At 34.3% G+C, this 7,979-nt stretch overlaps 1 pseudogene; it reads right to left on the bottom strand.

Moving 5' to 3' along the window:
* Positions 1-4,198: 4,198 nt before the first annotated feature.
* On the bottom strand, positions 4,199-6,763 carry LOC120249921 (annotated as a pseudogene).
* Positions 6,764-7,979: the final 1,216 nt, after the last annotated feature.

The following is a 7,979-nucleotide window of genomic DNA, read 5'->3' as shown; positions in this document are numbered from 1 at the left end:
GTTTTATCCCTAATCGAGACCTCTCTCTCACCAAGGTAAATAAATCATGCAAACAAAACAAACATAAGATCAATAAGGCAAGCAAGTATTAGGTAAGCAAGATTGAAACTTAACCAAACTCGGATTAAATAGAAACACAAAGCAAATACACACAAGATTAGAATCCTAGGGTTCACAAGCCTAAATAGCCTCTAGGAGTTTAGCTCTCCATGGAGCCATATACAAAACAAACCATCAATGAATGAAAGTATATAAAGGCCATAGAAATAAACCCCCCTATATCTGAACTGATGGCCCTGATGGATAGCTTCGACGTCTTGATGGAATCCTCTCCAAAGTTAGGGTTGTCGGTGGCTTCCTTGATGGTATTGCGGAGAAGGAATCGATCAAAGTTGGTGGCTTCCTTGATGATATGTATTTAAAAGCTACAGTGTTTTGCTACAGTGCTTTGCATGTACAAGGCTTCGAAACTCTTCTCTTGAGGCCACATGGACGGGCACAGGTCCACATGGCAGGTTATGAGGCTTCTTGTCATCTAATCATCATTGGGAAGGCTCTTTAAGTTTTCACACAAGTAGAAACATGGGAATGTCGCTACTTTGTGCCCTTCCAACTCATAATTTAACCTGAATTCTTTTGGAAGTTGGCACACACCCCCACATGTAAGAGCTCCACTTGTGTCTTGATCCTTATGTTATACAAAAACTCCCAAAATAAGCCTTCATAATCTATCTTTGCTTTACTTTCTTCTCTCAAAACCTTCACAACCACATTTGTAGAAATGAACACCAAATAAAATTTATGAGACTTAAAAACATGATAAAAAAATGATCTTTGAATGTATGTTAAATACATAAAAGAAATATGTTTACTTAAACACTTATCAAGGCACTCACACTGTAACTTGCCCATGTGGAATTTCCACACGGGCACTCATCTGACCAGTATGGCTATCTCACTGACAAACTATGAACGAGTAACCTACTACTTCGCTCGTGAACCGTAACCTACTATAGAGCTTATAAACAGTCCTTTTCTAAAAATCTTCTTTATCTGAGGTCACACTGTCTGGTACACGGCCGTGCGGTAAGTCACATGGCTTTCTGTAGGCTAAAAGTGTTGGGAAAACTCTTGAAATCTTCACATCAGTTGGAACATGAGCGTGTCACTATCTTTGTTCCCTTCCAGCTCATAAATTGACTTGAAAACCTTTGAAAGTTGGCACACACTCCTATATATACAAGCACAGCTTGTGTCTTGATCATTGTGTCGCACAAAAGAACTCCAATATGTGCCTCCATGACCTATCTTTATTTCATTTTCTCACACAGTACCTTCACAACCCTAATTGCACAAAAGAACACAAATACACAAATATAAGGCATAAAATATGATAAAAGTGATGCTCATTGTATGTAAAACATACAATAAATTTGTATACAGAAACATTTATCATCCTTCACATTCCCTAATTAAACAAAAGAACATAAAACACATGATATTAATGAAATATTTGAATATAATCATGTTCAAAGTGCATAGAAGATGTGATCAAATATATATCAAACAGCTCTGTGAGTGTTACACAACCATCTAATGCTCCTGTTAGCAATTCAACAAAGTCTACACTTTCAAGGATTGAAACTTAAAGTACTTAGCAGTTTTGCATCCATCTATGTGATACACCCTTGCGTGTGTACCGCAAGTGCACGAGTTGTGGAAGTAATAATTACCCAAGTGAGTGGGTAGTTGTGTCCGTAGGAAATAGTGATCACAAACACTAGAATTGCTATTTAACTAGAATGATGATGATTCCAATATGGTGTGAACAATATCAATGTGGAAAAGAAATAAAGAAAACAAGAAAGAGAGACGCAATAAAATAAAAGGAAAGGCAATCGATAGAAAGTGGGGCACCAGGACATTGCTCATAGTAGGATTATTGCTTCAAGTGAAAGACCAATCATTATGTCTCCCAACTAATGTCTAATGAGTCATGGAAATCCTTAAACACATGGTCCCAAACCTAATGTCAATTATGACTAACCCTACAATATGCCTCAGTGGTGAAATTGCTCAATCTCAACACCTCACACTGTGTAAGGCTTCTTAAAGCTCTAGGGACTCCAAGTGATAAACCCTTTTCCCTAATCTAAATCTAACACTTTGGTCCAGGCAAAAGACCCCAAGTCTTAATGAAGCCACAGCACTAAGGATTACTATAACGCTTCACTCTCTATCGCTTGTGCAACTAAGCCCCTGCGGAGTTCCTCTCTTAGTACTTCTACTTCACTCTATTGTGATAGCAAAGAACTCTTGGAACATGGAGGTAGGATAAATCACACCGGAAGGGAAAGGGGACATTCCGCTACCTCTCGATTCACCCTCTCAACCTTCTCCAATCTAGCTTTATCTAACCTTCATGGTTTGTCACTCATCCACAAGGATTACCAAGATGGATTGTCAACCCTAGTGTCACTCTAAGGGAAATCACTTCAACAAGCATTCAACATTGGATCTCAATTAGAACATCAATTAAAAAAAAAACATAATAAAAAGTCAATGAAACAAAATCATCCTAGGGTTTACAAGTCCAAGCACCAACTAGGGGTTTAGCTCTCCATGGAGCAAGATACAATCAATAATGAAATCGAAAGTAAAAATTTACAATCCATAAGTAAAACCCCCTTGTAGTTTATATCGATGGTCTTGTGGAGTAGCCTCATCTTCTCCAAAGGTTTCCTCGTCAAGCCTGGAGCATACCTCGCCGAATCGACGCCGATGAAAGCTCCCCCAATAAATATCTTCCGAAGGAACGTGATGTTGAAGGCCATAGAAATACTCCAAAAACCTTGCCAAAGCCTCTCCAAATTCTAACCACGAGCACCTCCAAAGATGGGGAAAAGATGGGCAAAATACCCTTTTAAAAACTGCTGAAATCGCGACTTAAATAGGGCTGGAATCGGGCATCCACATGGGCGTGTGGAATTTCCACAAGCCCGTGTGAATCTCTAGGAAACTGATTTTTCTACGTCTGAACATTAGCGCTCGATAATTTGCTCTAGTACTTTTGCTATAGTAACACTGATATCATGTAAGTGTGTGTAGACTAAATAGGAAAAATTTTAACATTGTACTTTGCTACCGTAAATTGCTCCAGTACTTTTCTGCAGGAAAAATTTTAACACTGAATAGGAAAAATCAATGCTCCAGCTAAAAACTTGAATAAAAAATGACAACAAACCCGATATCGTGTAAGTGTGTGTAGACTCACTCAAGTCAACCCAATGTATACTCCTCAAAGTTCTAAGTATAAGGGACTTATATATGTACAAAAAGAAAGGAGAAGGTAGTAGCTTCACACATCGTTTAAGGTAGCCCTTTCCAAAGCATCCGCTAAGGTGGCTTTCACACTTTGGAGGTGGTAGCTCTTTCTACCAGGGTGGTAGCTTTCACTCATCCCATAAGACAGCCCTTTCTTTCATTAGGGCATAACTAGTATTCGACTTATAAGAGAAGCTCCATACTTTATAGGTGGTAGCTCTTTGCACAAACAAAACAAACCTCAGTTTTTCTTTTTTTTGGAAGAAATTAAAACAAGAAACAACTAAACTAGTCCCTTAAACATCGAACTTGAGTTTCCACAAGGTTTAATGAGTAAGTAGTGCAACAAGTGTCAATCGGGCAAAAATTCCTAATTGATAGAGAAAATTGGTTATAAACCCTTCAAAAGTTTTATAATTGCATATTTACCTTAAAAGAAAACATAATTGTATATACCCTTGAAAAATGTTGATAATTGCAAATATCCCCTCTTGTTATATTCCGTTAATCAAACTTGATTAACTATGGTTATAATAAGGATTAAGATATACAAAAGGTCCAAAATAACCTTTGTACAATTTTAAAAAATTTCAAGGGTATATATTCAAAGGGTATAATGGTCATTTTATATACTGTTGTTTGTTAACGGATGGTTTTTCAACTAATTTGAACCGCATGGATATATATGTAATTATATATATTAATCAAGGGTATGTATGCAATTAACATTTATTCAGGGGCAAATATGCAATTTTAAAATTATTCAGAGGTACACCTACAAAAACCCCTAATTGATGTTATGGTATTAAACTTATTTATCAAAATATATATCTTCTTTATTTATTACCAGAAGAAAAGCGTACAGATATTAATATATTTTTATACAGATATTATCTTCTTCAAGCATAACCGACTTAATATCGTCCATACAAACATATAATAATAACAAACTCATCACAGCTCAATATGATATAGGACACCATACAAACTTACAATAATAGCATACTAACAAACTTACAATAATAGCATACTTATAAGAACGATACAATACAAAAGACAGTAGAACTAGCTTTCAGGGATATAACTCGATAACTGATCTAAGGCCTAGAAATGGAGTGATCTTGTAATCCTTGAAGCCTGCTGCAAGAAATAATTTGCGCCAGTCACTTTCATTCCTTTCTTTTCCATTGAAAAGAATCATCATCATCATGTCAAAAAGTAATTGTGTTTCCACCGCATAAGCATGCTTGTCTGATGTGACTCCCACCACCATATCTATTATAATAATCTTTCCTCCCTGATCTCTTGTAGGAATGACTTTCTTGCAATTTTGTAAAATTTTGACACAATCTTCATCGTCCCAGTCATGTAAAATCCACTGGAAAATTATAATATAAAATTATAAAAATATTTGGTGGCTTGTATACAAACATAAAATGAATTTATGGCTTCCACAGCTTGTGAGAATGATTATGAATAATTAATTAGTCTTTTATAGGTATGGCTGATAAAATGAATATATAAAATGAATACATCTTAAAATTAACATTAATATATGGAATATACAAAATAGCAATAATGAAAAATTATGGATATTATTTTTAGATAAAGTGTCGTTACTTGCTTAATCTGTAGATCACTTTTAAATGTAAAAGATTATTGCAAAATCATTAATTATTATTCTAATTGCTTTTGTTTGTTGCTTATCCACACAATAAAAAAAATTAAAGAGAAAATTATGAAATATATATTATTGTCTTCTTGGATCGCTATCGGTGGTGACTATGCCCCATAAACTATCCTTGTAGTTTTGTAAATAAAGATGCAATGACATTATTAATCTTTATTTATTGAATATTAAAACGGTACAAAAGTTAGTAAAAGTTTTAACGAGTTATGTAATTTATATCTTTATTTACTTTACTTTTGATATTGGAATAGTATTCTTATTTATTTGCGGTTCCAATTTTGATATGAATTTCTTGAAATTGCTAAGAATAAAAAAAGGTCTAGATCTCAAATACTTATGAAAGTAAACTCTATAATACATACTATTAATTTAGTAGTCTTGCATATTTTCGTACATATGCATAATTCTCTTCAATGGACAATAATATAATAGGAGTAAATAATATAAAGTTTACTCCTATTATATTATTGTCAAAGAAAACCCTTGTTTAAAATAGAAGTATCTAGCATTGTTATTGTCATACTAAACCAACGATAAGACATTTGACTTTAATGTAAAAAATCAAATCTAATATATAAATAAGACTAGTCCCATAAGTGATCTGTATGCGAGAGATACTTATTGCCATTATAATATTTAAAAACAAAAAGGCAAAAGTCTAATACTCTAATAAAACCATAAACTTAAAATGGCAAATTCTAAGCTTTAGGATCACTCAATCATCGATGACATCACCAATCAAAATATGTAACACTTTATGTAATTAAGATCAACATCATAAATTAAAAACATAAAATGATCTTTTAGAAACAATATTATTGATGTTCTCTTCTATAAAGTTTTGGGAATTTACCAGGGTAACCAACGTATGTATTAAATATATACATATATATATATATGATTTAAGGTTTTAAAATTCAGTATTTATATATACCTGATTGCTGAAATATTTTTTTCTTACTTAATAGTATTAAGGTCCCTGCACCTTCGGGAGAGCGACATTGGCATGAGGAGCAGAGACAAACATATCGCCACCAATGTACTCAACAAGGCTATTGTCATCATTCACAGTATTAATCACATGAGGCAGATCAAGAACGGTGCACTTAGTCTCCGGGAAAGCATGAGCTATAGCTCTTGCCATAATTCGATCCCACCACCAACATCAACCAATGATTTCAACCCCTTAAACACATCCCTGCAAGTCATCATAACAACATCACCCACAAGCTCCGAATCACTAGCCATCCCCTCATTGAACCCCTTGTTAAACTCCGGCTTCTCGTCGACCACCTCCCAAAACCCTTTACTAAAATAAAACTCAAAGGGTGTCCCCTTAGGGCTCTTGAACCATGGCCCCAAGATATGTGAAGGATCAATAATATTTGGGTCCACAACCAAGCTTGCAAAGGGGAGAACATTCATTGTTTCACCAGGGACCAAGAGATGAGAGCATGGTGTGAGGAGATATTTCACTTCATGATGATCCCCAGACTCGTTTCCCCTTTCAGAGAATAATTCCATTTGAACTAGAGTTCGCATGAGACGCCGGAATGGATCAGTTTTTGATGGAGGTATTGAGAGAGCAGCCATGAGTTCAGAGAGATTTATTGGCTTCTTATGTCTCTTGAGAGCATCGGCAATGCCAAGTTCTACTGCGCTCTTTAGACACATGGACTTCAAGAAGCTGAACAAGAGATTCCACACATGTGCTTGGGCTTCTAGAAGTTCAGTGGTTGTGAATTCCATCTGATCGACCCATAACTCTATTGATTTCGTTCTTCTTTTCTAATTTCAGATGGAATGGTTCTTGGGAGAAGTTGAATGGTGGCTATTTATACTGTCTTGAAGGAAGGATGAGAAAATAAAGATGGGGACATGAAACTGTTTATTATTGTATAAAATTAGGAAAATGACGGGATGATGTATGTTTTGAGATAATTTAAGAAATATGGTAGAGTGTGGATCTAACTCAAAGATCTGTATTAGTGAATGCTGAGGCTAGAGGATTTGGTGGTGTTAATTTTTTTTGTCTGATTGTAGGGACAATAGAGAATTGATCCAAGATTAATGAAATTGCATCTCACGGCCATGATTTTTCTTTTTCAATATTAACCGCCAAAATGGGCGGATCCGGTCGACGTTATTTGAATAACAAGCTATTTGAGTGTGATTCAGACAAGTTAGACGCCGGCACATAATTTGATTTGGGCATAGCAACTTCTCTTCCGGCATAGGATAGCCATTATTATTATATAATCATTTTATAAAAATTAAATTATTTAGATAAATATATTTAATAATTAATTTTTAAAATTTATTTTTAAAAAATTCATTTAAAATAAAAATTTTATTAATATTAATTAAGCGCAACCTTTTGTCAGTTTAATAAAAAGATTTTCCTCCTATGTAATAGTTAAAAAACTTTTGAACCCAATGCCAATATTCTCCAAGCAAACAGCCCCTTGGAAATAATAAGCTGGTAATGACCTATAAGACCTATAGATAAGAGCAGATTAATGATTTGAAAACATCAATGTAAAGATTGATGGTAAGGATCTAGTTCTATTCGCTACCATTTATTGACAAGACTTTTAGGGGGACTTTTTGACGATTTGAAAATCAATCTATTAAGTAAAGAGAAACAGCATAATAAATTGGAGTCTAAGAATAAATCAGATGAATAGGTCTTACAGTTATTTGTGAGCTAGAGGCTAAGAGTTTCAGTAGACAGAAAGATTTAGGTTGAAGTTAAAATATAAAGCTAAAATTTGCAACGACAAAAAAAAAAATTATATATATATATATATATATTTAAAAACACATCATGGTGTTTTATTATAAGCTACAAAATAAGAATAAGATGTGTAGAGTAATGAGATGAGAAAAACAAGTTGCTGTATAATTGATGCAAATGTTGTTAAGGGAAAAATACCGATTTTGGTTTGTGATGACCGCAGACAAA

The sequence above is a fragment of the Dioscorea cayenensis genome, chromosome 3 (genome assembly GCF_009730915.1).
Source record: "Dioscorea cayenensis subsp. rotundata cultivar TDr96_F1 chromosome 3, TDr96_F1_v2_PseudoChromosome.rev07_lg8_w22 25.fasta, whole genome shotgun sequence".
In the NCBI taxonomy this organism is placed as follows: Eukaryota; Viridiplantae; Streptophyta; class Magnoliopsida; order Dioscoreales; family Dioscoreaceae; genus Dioscorea; species Dioscorea cayenensis.
This window is presented reverse-complemented; position numbering and strand designations above follow the sequence as displayed.